We start from the raw sequence: 12,716 nt of genomic DNA, 5'->3' as shown, positions 1-12,716 counted from the left end.
AAACTTTGAAAACAATGCTGAAGGGAAAATACATATGTCAAAATAAAATCAAAGCTCTGGAGACAACTGTATGCTCCAAGCTCAATGCCACTGTGACCAACGTCACCTACACGCATCTATCGTCATAAGCTTATAGAAAGCTTAAAAGGTGGTGAAAGTGTGTGCGCAAGATAAGTTTCAAGCACACAAATACAATGTCATAATCATACAATGTTAAAAATGCTGGTAAGATCATGAATCATACGATATCAGAGTAAGCGAAAATACTGACAAGTCCATGAGTCAGACAATATCAGAGTACACAATACAAATCAGCTATGCAAATGAGGAGTCATAAAGAACGAAATATCAGATGCCAAGGATGTAGTGTAATATACGATTCCTGATGAGTTCACAAATACCATCAGTAAATCTAGACCATATAAATGTAGAAACAGAGCGACCTAAAATGTCATATGTCATGGATGTAATGCAATATGCGGTGCGAATGGAATGACCATGCTAGAGTGTGGAGTCGGGATAATGGTACGTAGTATTGTAGGCTACGGGGTTCATCATAAGGGACTTCTATCCAAACCAGTCCCATACCTAAATTTGGATAGTCAGACTCAATGTGGTAAACCCCTGATTGCAGGTTAGTCCCTCGCCCCAACTGAAATCCTAGTCATTGTGAAGGCACATGTAACAAATAGTTGTGCACCACCGCCTGAGTGAATAGTGAATGAATGAATGAATGAGTATGTAACTCCTGCCTAATAAGTCCACATATCAGTATTGTTCATATCTGGGATCATCATCGGGGTCTAGTACACTCTACATGTAAATCGCCGCCCACTGACATGAGACCATGCAAGTGGAAGAGACCTCATCATTCGCCTAACTAGTGGTTAGCTAATATCTACCCAGCACATCGATAACGGACCCATTCACGAGCTGGTCAAACTCAGCCTAGCTATGCGCCCTACGCTCAGGTAGGTAAGGCCACACCCACTCCCAACCGACCACCACATTGTAAGAGACGCGGCCTCCTGGTATTCGGCACTCGGGCGCTCATGTATCCACTCGGTCTCGACGTTGGGGCATCTCTTAGTCTCGGAGGTTTAGGGACTTTTATCTCCGGACATCCAAAGTACCCAGATGCTCGAACTAAACATTTTTGGTGTCCCATCTAGCCATCCACAATATGCCTGTGGAGGCTATGGCCCTGATGTCGCTAGGGCGTACAATAATCACAATACACATTACAAGATGCACGAGTCATACAATCTAGTCATGCATCAATCCTTTGCATACTGTACGCTCATGTGAGATAACCTCTGCCTATCAGGGAGTGATATAACAACCTGCCCAATAACATATGCAATAGTTAACCACATCTCATAACAAACATGCCGATGATGCGTATGTGCATGTATCATGATGATATGCTGTCACATACTCATAATAGGTATCAATAACTGACATCGTCAATCGGTCTCGACAAAATGGACATTTAACCAACATTGCCCCCAAGGAATGGCCCACATGGAGCCTAACATAAAATGGACTCATGGCCTCACACAAGGGCCTAATATACAACACTATGGGCCTCACTCAAGAGCTTAATACATATCATGACGGGCCTCATATTCATCATAATGGGTCTTATCACATAGGCCTCATATGCATCAAGCCGATGTGGAATTCTTATCATAATAGGCCTCAAATACGGGCCACATATACATCACATTGGGCCTCGACAATCGGCCTTGATATCTGGCCTTGACCATCAGAATCGGACTCGATAATCGGAATCAGAATCGGCCTCAATAATCGGTCTATATGCAAGGCGGGGTGTATAGGTGAATAGCCGATCTAAACCATAATATAAAGATCGACCCTCAACCGTGGATATATCAATTCCGGTAGCATGGAGTTTACAGTGAGGTTGCACCATGCAACATCAATGAGGCCCAATAATTTGGGTTTACCCACTAAGAGAATGATGAGAATATGCCTATCAAGGCTTAAGGAAAGGTCATAATATGGACATCTAACCATCACTGCCCATCAATGTGGACATTTAACCATCATTGCTCCCAAGGAGTGGCCCACGTAGAGCCAAACTTATAGTGGGGCCCATGGCCCCATACGGAGGCCCAATATACACCACAATGAGCCTCATCATATGGGTTGGAACACATCACAATGGGCCGCGTCTCATGGGCCTAATACACATCTCAATGGGCCGCATCACATGGCCCTTTAAACACTTCACTATGGGCTACTCACATGGGTCTAATATACAATGAGTGGGCCGCATCCACATGCTGCACCAATGAACCTCATATACAATGAGTGGACCGCATCCACAGGATACACCAATGGACCCCATGTACATAACATGGGCCGCATCATATTGGCTAATATATATCACATCGGGCCTCATCAAATGGGCCGCATTTGAATCAGGGTGGGTCTTAATAGATGGGCCACAAATACATCAAGGTGGGCCCCATGGATGGGCCACAAATTCATTAAGGTGGGTTCCACCATCTAGCCATCTACACGATGTGGATAATAAATACACCACGGTGGAGTCCACACTGATGGATGGTGTAGAATACAATATATATCAAGGTGGGTTGCACGCACATCACATCGGGCCCCACATATGGGCCTCATCCACGATCCTTAAATACATAACAATGGGTCTCGTCAAGTGGACAGCTCGGATTAAACACGTACATCACATGGGGGCCACATGAATGGACGGTGTGAATACAAAATATATGCATCTAGGTGGGCCGCACAAGTGAACGGCATGGATGAAGCTCGCACAACATGGTGGGCCTATATAGTGCAGGCAGGCCCAGCACATGCAGCAAGTGGGCCTAGCGCCATCAAGAGACTAGACAATGCGGATATAAAATACATACATCGGGGTGTGTCCCACCATCCAGCGGATATACATTACATTTATCATAATGGGCCACGTCAATCACGTGATGGGCGGTGTGAATTCAACACATCCTCAGAGTGGGCCTCACCCCAACCAATGGATGATCAGCATGGATGAAACGCATACACCATGGAGTCTCACGTGGAACCCATGATCTGGATGTACGGTTTGGATATAATACATACATCCAAGGTAGACTCCACCTCACAGCATCAAGGTGGGCCTCGTCACACAAGGTGGATGTCCAATACATTTGTAAAAGGTGGGCCCCAAATAGTACCATTCAGGGATGGATGGGCTGGGTATACTACACATACATGGGGTGGATCCCCACATCCAGACGAACGGTGCAGGTAAAACACATACATCACGGTAGGGCCCACCGATGAACGACATTGATAAAAACACATGCATCATGTTAGGGCCCACCATCCAATCCCTGCTGGACAGTACTGGAACACATGTGTAAAGTGGGCCCTGCAGATGGACAATGTGGCTAAAATACATACATCATTGTAGGGGGCCACGGACACACGGTGTGGATGGACCACAATATCAAGATGGCCCCACGTGGACTATGTGGATACAAGGCACATACATCAAAGCTAGCCCATGCCCTGCACGTGCAGGGTGGCCCTAAGGATGGACGGTTTGGACATAACACAGGCCTCATGATCAGACCCTATAGAACTGTGGACATCAACACAGTAGTTATATAGTTGTTGTACACCATTTTAAAGAGGTGGGTCTCACGTAGGGCCCACCATAACATTTATTTTCCATCCAAACCGATCATAAGGTCACGAGACCTGAATAAAAAATTAAAAATAAAAAAAATGAATTTCATAATAGTCTAAAAATTCTATGACCCAAAAAGGGTTTCAATGGCAGACGTTTAATACCCCACTCCTTTTTATAGTGTGAACCACTCAAGCCTCAAGTACGGCTGATTTTTGGCATATCCCCGTGCCTAAAGGGGACCCATTAAATGCACAGTGTGGATGCCCCACAGTTATCATGGTGGGACCTGAGGTGGGGCCCATTCTTCTTGGCAGTCCTAAGAGGCAGGAGGCTGCCTACTGATGTCGACGTCAGCACCAACAGCGTCCAAAGCCCTTTGTTTGATTTTTGATTTTTTGATTTTTATTATTTTTTATGTTTTTGTGAGGATTTTCATCGGTGGGGCCCACATCAGGAGGATTCACCCGACCAGTTGGGCCCCTGGCCTCATTATAGGTCTAACAAGCCAAATATTGAATATATTTTTGCTTGTAGAAACATTATAGCGGGCCCTAACAGTTTAAATTATCCAAAACCACTATTTTCTACATTATGGTCCACTAGATATTCAAATTGGCTTCATTTTTCGACTCAACGCCTAAAATGAGCTGGGAAAAAGAGTGGATGGTGTGGATTGGAAACATACATTAAGGTAAGGTACATGTGAGTGAGACCTGCCCACTTTTGAATTAAAGCTGAAAATTGTTTTTCCCTTTATACAGTTTGCTGCTGGACGTTCCAAGGCAGGACAGTTGGAAGACATTCATCAGCCACATATGTGGGGTCACACATGGCTCATCAACCACATACATTTGAAGTGGCCCCAAGCACACGTGGCCCACATATGGATGGTGGTGTTGATATAACACTTACCTCATGGTCAGCACCCACTAATGGACGGTTTGGATAGAACATACCTCATGTGGGTCTTATGAGATGGATGGAAGGTGTGGATGAAATCCACATGCAGGTGGGTCCCACGGCATGTACTGTGTGGATCAAGCATTAAGGTGGCCACGAAAAGGAAAAGAGAGAGAAAGAGAGAGAGAGAGAGAGAGAGAGAGAGTCGTGAGTAGTGGAGGGACCCCGCCACTATGGGTCCCTCTTTGAACAATGCATGCATCAAGATGGGTCCCACCATATGTGTGCCCTCAAATCACAAAAATCATTGGTAGAAAACCTAAGATCACCCACCTTTGATCTTCTCGGGCTCCTCCTTCCACCGATGTGATCTAGATTGGATTTGAACGGTTGAGATAGGCTTTGAAGGGTTGGATTAAGTGGTAGTGAGTGGGCCACACAAAGCTTGTCTCATGGAGGTTGGGATGTTGGATTGCTCTCATGGAGCTTGGGAGAAAAAATGAGAGGGAGATGAGAGAGAAAGGTGATGTGGGTGATGGAGTGATGGGGAGAGGGATGGGTGAAGTGATGGAAGGTTGACTTTTGGGGATGGGTAGTTATACTTAAGAATGGGTGTGAGTGATGGGAGTAATGGGATGTGTACCTGACATTTGATGGGACATATTCTCTTAGGATTTGTAATTTTTTTTGAACTGAACACGGGCCCACATCTTTTGGCCCGAGTATCGCCTCAGCACATGAGACGCGGCATCAGAACCGCTGCGACGACACGATCGCAACGATATAAGTCTTGGGTCGAGCCGACTCTGGAATACAGGATATGACTCAGGGTCATGCGCAAGTGTTGTATACGCGTTGCAGGTTGTCAAAATTTAATCGGGAGGACCGCAGAAGCTTATGAAACAATACAAGCTAGGATACGGGTCTTACAACTCTCCCCTCCTAATAAAAATTTCATCCTCAAAATTTACAGAACAGACAAGGGAAGAGGAAGCATCATCATATATATGTCAAGGCACAATCAGTTTACATAAGGATGGGGATAACACTCTCTAATCTCAACCTTGTGCTCCCAAGACGCCTCATCAACACTATGGTGACCCCTACTGAACCTCAGATCCTGAATTAAAAACAATCGAAACTAGGATACCTTGCAGCCTCACTATCTCACCAATGACTAATCTAACAAGATTATCCTAATGCCTGGTCACGCGAATCATCGACGACTCCTCTTGACAACGGAGGGTCTTGCTGAGCTGCATAAAACCTATCCTAGGCCTACTGGGGAGGTGTATGTCCCCCTTAAAGAGGTCGTTGCTGCTAAAAATGGGGGGGCACTCACACTTACGATGCCCCATCTCACCGCATCTGAAGCAAACACCCATGAACATTCTCTCTGGTGGTGCTAAAAGTGTTGCTGGTGCTCGAAAGGATGGACGGTTCCTATGCCTCTGCAGCTATCAACGCTGCTATTGCTGGGAACTACCAGAGGGGGTCTTCCTTTTTTGGTCTCCACTGTGGTCACGGACCCTTTGTAAATCGTTCCATTCTGCCTCATAAATCTGGGGCCCTCTGAACTACTTGTTCAAAGGTCGAGAGCATGTGTCCGACGACATGACTCCTGAGGCCAAAACGTAAGTCGTTCTCAAAACGGTGGGCCTTTTGCTCCTCATCATCCACCAAATACGGCGTGAACCTTGATAGCACCACGAAACGAGCTGCAGTCCAGCAGCAGAGGCTGCTAGACGTTCCAAGGCATGACGGTTGGAAGACATTCATTAGCCACATACATGGGGTCACTTACACGTGGCTCATCAACCACATATGTTTGAAGCAGCCCCAAGCACACGTGGTCCACATATGGATGGTGGTGTTGATATAACACTTACCTCATTGTCAATGCCCACTAATAGACGGTTTGGATAAAACATACCTCACGTGGGTCTTATGAGATGGTTGGAAGGTGTGGATGAAATCCACATGCAGGTGGGTCCCATGGCATGTACAACGTGGATCAAGCATCAAGGTGGCCATGAAAAGGAAGAGAGAGAGAGAGAGAGAGAGAGAGAGTCGTGAGTAATGGAGGGACCCCACCACTATGGGTCCCTCTTTGAACAATGCATACATCAAGATGGGTCCCACCATATGTGTGCCCTTAAATCACAAAAATCATCGGTAGAAAACTTAAGATCACCCACCTTTAATCTTCTCGGACTCCTCCTTCCATCGATGTGATCTAGAGCTCCACAGGGTGGATTTGAACGGTTGAGATCGACTTTGAAGGGTTGGATTGAGTGGTAGTGAGTGGGCCACACAAATCTTGTCTCATGGAGGTTGGGACTTTGGATTGCTCTCATGGAGCTTGGGAGAAAAAAATTGAGAGGGAGATGAGAGAGAGAGAGGTGATGTGAATGATGGAGTGATGGGGAGAGGGATGGGTGAAGTGATGGAAGGTTGACTTTTGGGGATGGGTAATTGTACTTGAGAATAGGTGTGAGTGATAGGAGTGATGGGATGTGTACTTGACATTTGATGGGACATATTCTCTTAGGATTTGCAACGCCCGACAATTTTTTGAACTGAACGCGGGCCCACATCTTTTAGCCCAAGTATCGCATCAGCGCGCGAGACGCGGCATCAGAACCGCTGCGACGGCATGGTCGCAATGATATAAGTCTCGGGTCGAGCCGACTCTAGAATACGGGATATGATTCAGGATCGCGCACAAGTGTTGTATACGCACTACAGGTTGCCGGAATTCGACCAGGAGGACCGCGGAAGCCCAGTATAAGCTATGATACTAGTCTTACATTTTTTAGACCAGAACTTTCTCTCCCATTCCACCCATGGAATTACAGATGATGTTCAGTTTTATAAAAAATTCCATGAATATCTCATGTTCCTCTATTTTGAGATGTTCAAAATGTGATGTTAGAAGTTGCAGCTTGGATCTATTCACTATGCTAGTTCCTTCATGGGTTGTTTCTAGTAAATCTCATGCTTCTTTTGATGTGCAGCACATACTAATTTGATTGAAGACTTCTTGGGACACAGCACAGTAAATAACATTCATTACTTTTGCTTCAAATGTTTGTCTTTCTTTATCGTATATAGTCCACATTTCTTTGGATTTAGTTTTGAAAATAATTGTTCCATTTTCAAGTACTATTTGATCAGTTGGTGATAGATATCCTATTTCAACTATGTCCCAAACGTCATGATCCAAAGATTTCAGAAAATAGTGCATCCTGGCCTTCCATTATGCATAATTTGAACCGTCAAATACAGGAGGTCTGGATATAGATGAGCCTTCCCCTTTGACTATGATTCCCAACTTCAGTCAAGATCACTCTCTAGGTGGTTAAACCCTTAAGAGAGACCCACTCTTATACCAATTGAAATTGTGGTAAGGACTGCTGTAGTAGAAGTAGGAATGGGTCAAAGTGTCCTAGAGGGGGTTGAATAGGACTTTTATAAAATTTTATGCCAATTTGAAATCCTATTAACCGATCTAATATGCAATCATCAAGATACACTCATTTCAAGTCTAATGGCTTCCAATCCAAGTAGAGGATCCAATCACAAGACTGCTCATTATTTAAACAAGATACATCAATTAGTCTATGATGATGGATGAACTATGTGAAAGTGTGTGGGATGTGATTCTTATCAGTTCTAGATAATCATATTATCATGCTTCATGTGAACATTCTAAGTAAACATAGTAAAAGAATATGCAAATAGCAATCCCAAACACAGTTGTTTATAGTGGTTTGGCTATGTGCTACTCCACTCCCGGTGGACGCACTCATCCCTTGAGTGTACCGAATTTCACTAACGGAGGTTTCAAATCAGGTTCACCTCAAACCTTTACAACCTACATAAGGTTGACTCTAGGACCTACACCAGGTACCTAAACATGCCTACCCAAGGCAAACGTTTATGCCTTACACAAGAGCAAAGGTCCTATAGAAAACACCTAGGCTTTATGCCCTACACAAGAGCAACGGATCCACACAAGGAACTTAAGTTTTATGCCCTACACAAGAGTAAAAGATCCATATAAGGAACCTAGGTTTTAGGCCACATAGACCAAGGATCCACATAAGGACCCTAGTTTAGACCACACAAGTCAGTGACCTACACAAAGACCCTAATTTAGGCCACTCAGGACAAAGATCCACACTAGGACCCAAGTTTAGGCCACATAGGCCAAGGACCTATACAAAGGACTTGAGTTTATGCCTTACACAAGATCAAAGGTCCTACACAAAGAATCTAAAAATGTACTCTGTTGTCGGAGGCCTCCTATGAGGGCTTGTAAGGGGTGAGATGTACCTGTGACCCAATCCTACACAAGGAATGATCAACAGGATTTCTGGACTCTAATGACTTACAGATAAGTAGGTGAGCCCCGTTTTGCATGTTAATGAAGATGATCTCCCTTGATGACGAAGATTCTTCAGCTTCCTTGATCCGTAACACTGATGATGCTCCAATATAAGGTGATGGGTTGGGTCAAAGTTTTGTTGGAATCTACACTAATGAATATTCCTCATTTAAGAGACGGGGAGATTCCAAGCTCTTTTGCATTTAAGAGATCCCAATTTAATGATTTTTTAGTAAGATAGTGGCCAAATGATCCTTAAATGAGGAAGTTCATTCACCAATCCACTCTATTGAATATCAATAAAGAGGGTGGATTCAAAGATGAACTCTTATGAGAAAAAGGGCTTAGGGTAGGTGATATGTGATTACTCTCTCAAAGCTCTCTCTCTCTTTTTCTTAATGCAGCAACTAAGAACAAGCCTTGTTATAAAGGCAAAAAGGTCCAATGGAAATAAAACTGTCAATTTCTAACTAAGTTTGATATCATCGAACCTGATTCGATGTCATCAACCTTATACTTCTGATGCTATCAAATATCAGTTCGATGATACAAGCTTAACTGTAAAACATTCCTGAAACTTTTTAATAGATGATCGATGTCATCGAACTTGATTCGATGTCATCAAGATTTAAACTTCGATGCCATCGAATCGTCGTTCAATTCCTCGATATTATATGTGACATTACACAAGAGCTTACTAGACAAATAAAAGGCTAACTACGATGTCATCGATCCTGATTCGATGTCATCGAAATTCAAATTTTGATGTCATCAAATCACAGTTCAATTCATCAAACTTTTCAGAAGATATTCCTTGAAAGCTCACTAGACACTTCTTTGTCCTTTTTTGATGTCATCGAGACTTACTTGATGTCATCAAACTTTGACTATCGATGTCATCGAGGCTGCCTCGATTCCTATAACATTTCCTTTATTTTTCCTCTGAAGCTTGTTGGACATACACTTGTCCAAATTTGATGTCATCGAACCTTTCTCGATGATATCGAAGTTTGAATTTCAATGTCATTGAGTCTCATTCGATTCCTTGAGGAATGTCAGAATATTTTCTAAGAAGATTTGTTGGGCAATGCTCTAAGTCCTTCAATTTCCTCAACTCTCCCTCGATGTCATTGATTACTGATGTTCGCTGTCATCGAAGAGATGTTTGATTTATCGAATATTTTATCTAAATACTTTGTGGTTTCTAAACATAAACGGTCTCGTTTCGATGTCATCAATTCCAGTTTGAGGTCATCGAACATGAGTGTTCGATGTCATCGACGCTAACACGATGTCCCCAAACTAAACTGAAAACTTAGAAAAATTTTCCTGTTTTAAAATAAGTTTTCTCACTTTTTACTCATATGTTGTTCTAAGGATTTTTTAATGGTTTATTCACCTGGGTGTTTTGGGAGATGGGATGTGAGGCTTACTTTACCTTTGACGGGCTTGGAACGCACATCCGGTTGCGGCATGTCTTGAACAATCTGCATATGGAGCTCACCCGACTCACCGACTCAACCCTCACGCTAATTAACAAACCAGGGCACTTTCAATTGATAGCTCAGTTTGTATACTAAGAGGAATAATAGAAGATGTGTTGGTCCAGGTTGACAAATTCTACTATCCGGTAGATTTTATGGTCCTGGATACTCAACCCATTATGGACATGAGCACTCAAATTCTAGTCATTCTTGGCCACCCATTCCTTGCCACATCAAATGCAATCATTAATTGCAAGAATGGAGTCATGAGCTTGTCTTTTGGAAATATGACATTGGAGTTTAATATCTTTTTAAATATAGGCAAACAGTTAGAGAATGATGACGATGCCTACGATGTTAACTTGATTGATCCTTTTGTGGATGATAGAACTCTGATGACCATATCCTCTGACCCTCTAGAGACATGCCTGGCCCACTCCCATAATTTTGATGATGATATGATTAGGTAGATGAGGACTGTGCTGGATACTGTGCTGGTACTTAAAGTTAACTAGTGGAGGCCATAATTTGAAGATTTGCCCCAAATTGATGTAATGCCTCTATCGTCTAACCTCAAGGCATCGAAGATTGACTTAAAACCTTTACCCTCTGAATAGAAATATGTCTATTTAGGTTAAGATGAACATACCCGGTGGTGATTTCTTCTCACCTTTAGCAAGAACAGGAGAGTATGCTCATCTCTACTCTTATTGAGCATAAGGGAGCTGTTGGATGGTCAATTGTGGACCTCAAGGGAATTGAAGCTCCGATTTGTACTCACCACATTTATCTAGATGATAATGTGAAGACCTTCCAACAACCACAACGTAGATTAAATCCAAACATGAAGGAAGTAGTTAAAGCTGAGGTTCTTAAGCTATTTGATGTGGGTATCATATATCCGATATCCGATAGTCAATGGGTGAGTCTAACTCAGGCGATTCCTAAAAAGTGCAAAATCACCATCGTAGCCAATGCCAACAATGAACTTGTGCCAACTAGAGTTACTACTAGTTGGAGAATGTGCATTGATTACAGGAAGATGAATACCATCACGAGAAAGGACCACTTCCCTTTGCCCTTTATTGGTCAAATCTTGGAAAGGCAAGCTAGTCACTCATACAGTTGTTTCCTTGACGGGTATTCGGGCTACAACTAGATAGAGATAGCCCTTAAAGATAAAAAAAAGACTACATTCACATGTCTCTTTGGCACCTTTACTTACTGAAAGATGTCATTCAGATTGTGTAATGCCCTCACCACTTTTCAGTGATGCATGATGAGTAGTTTTTCTGACATAGTGGGAAAATATTTAGAGGTCTTCATGGACGACTTCTCTATATTTGGTCCATCCTTTAGCAATTGTTTAAAGAATCTTAAATGTGCGTTGAAGCGATGTGAGGAAAAGAATTTGGTACTAAATTGGGAGAAGTGTCATTTCATGGTTCGTAAGGGAATTGTCCTTAAACACATCATCTCGTCTAAGGGAATTGAGGTAGATAAGGCTAAGATTGATCTTATCTCTAACTTACCTCCACCTAAGAACATACGAGATGTGCGATCCTTCTTAGGATACGCCAGTTTTTATTGGAGATTCATAAAGGACTTTAGTCACCTCTCTCATCCTTTATGCAATCTACTTCAAAGGGATGTACCATACAAGTAGACTGAGCAATGCCAGAAAGCTTTTATTAAGCTCAAGTGCATATTAACCACTGCACCTATCATGTAGCCACCTGACTAAAGCCTTCCTTTTGAACTGATGTACGACGCGTCTAATTATGCTCTTGGGGCGGTTTTAGGCCAGAGAAAAGAAAAGAAACCCTATGTTATTCATTACGTAAGTAGAACTCTAAATCATGCCTAAGTGAACTACTCTACCATGGAAAAGGAACTCTTAGCCGTAGTGTTTGCTTTGGACAAATTTAGGTCCTCCTTGATCAAATCCATGATCGTCATTTACATAGATCATGCGATGATCAAGTATCTTCTTTCTAAGAATGATGTTAAGCCCCGCCTGATAAGATGGATCCTCCTACTCTAAGAATTTGACTTGGAAATAAAAGATAAAAAGGGAATAGAGAATGTAGTGGCTAACCATCTTTCTCGCCTTGATATCTTTGATTCCCTTGAGACAATGCATATAAATGACATGTTCCCCGATGAACAACTGTTTAAAGTCTCCCGTTCACCATGTTTTGTAGATATTGCTAATTATCTTACCACAGGTTTCACGGTAACACATTAGACTGCATAAGAT

The sequence above is a fragment of the Magnolia sinica genome, chromosome 7 (assembly GCF_029962835.1).
Source record: "Magnolia sinica isolate HGM2019 chromosome 7, MsV1, whole genome shotgun sequence".
Classification (NCBI taxonomy): Eukaryota; Viridiplantae; Streptophyta; class Magnoliopsida; order Magnoliales; family Magnoliaceae; genus Magnolia; species Magnolia sinica.
This window is presented reverse-complemented; position numbering follows the sequence as displayed.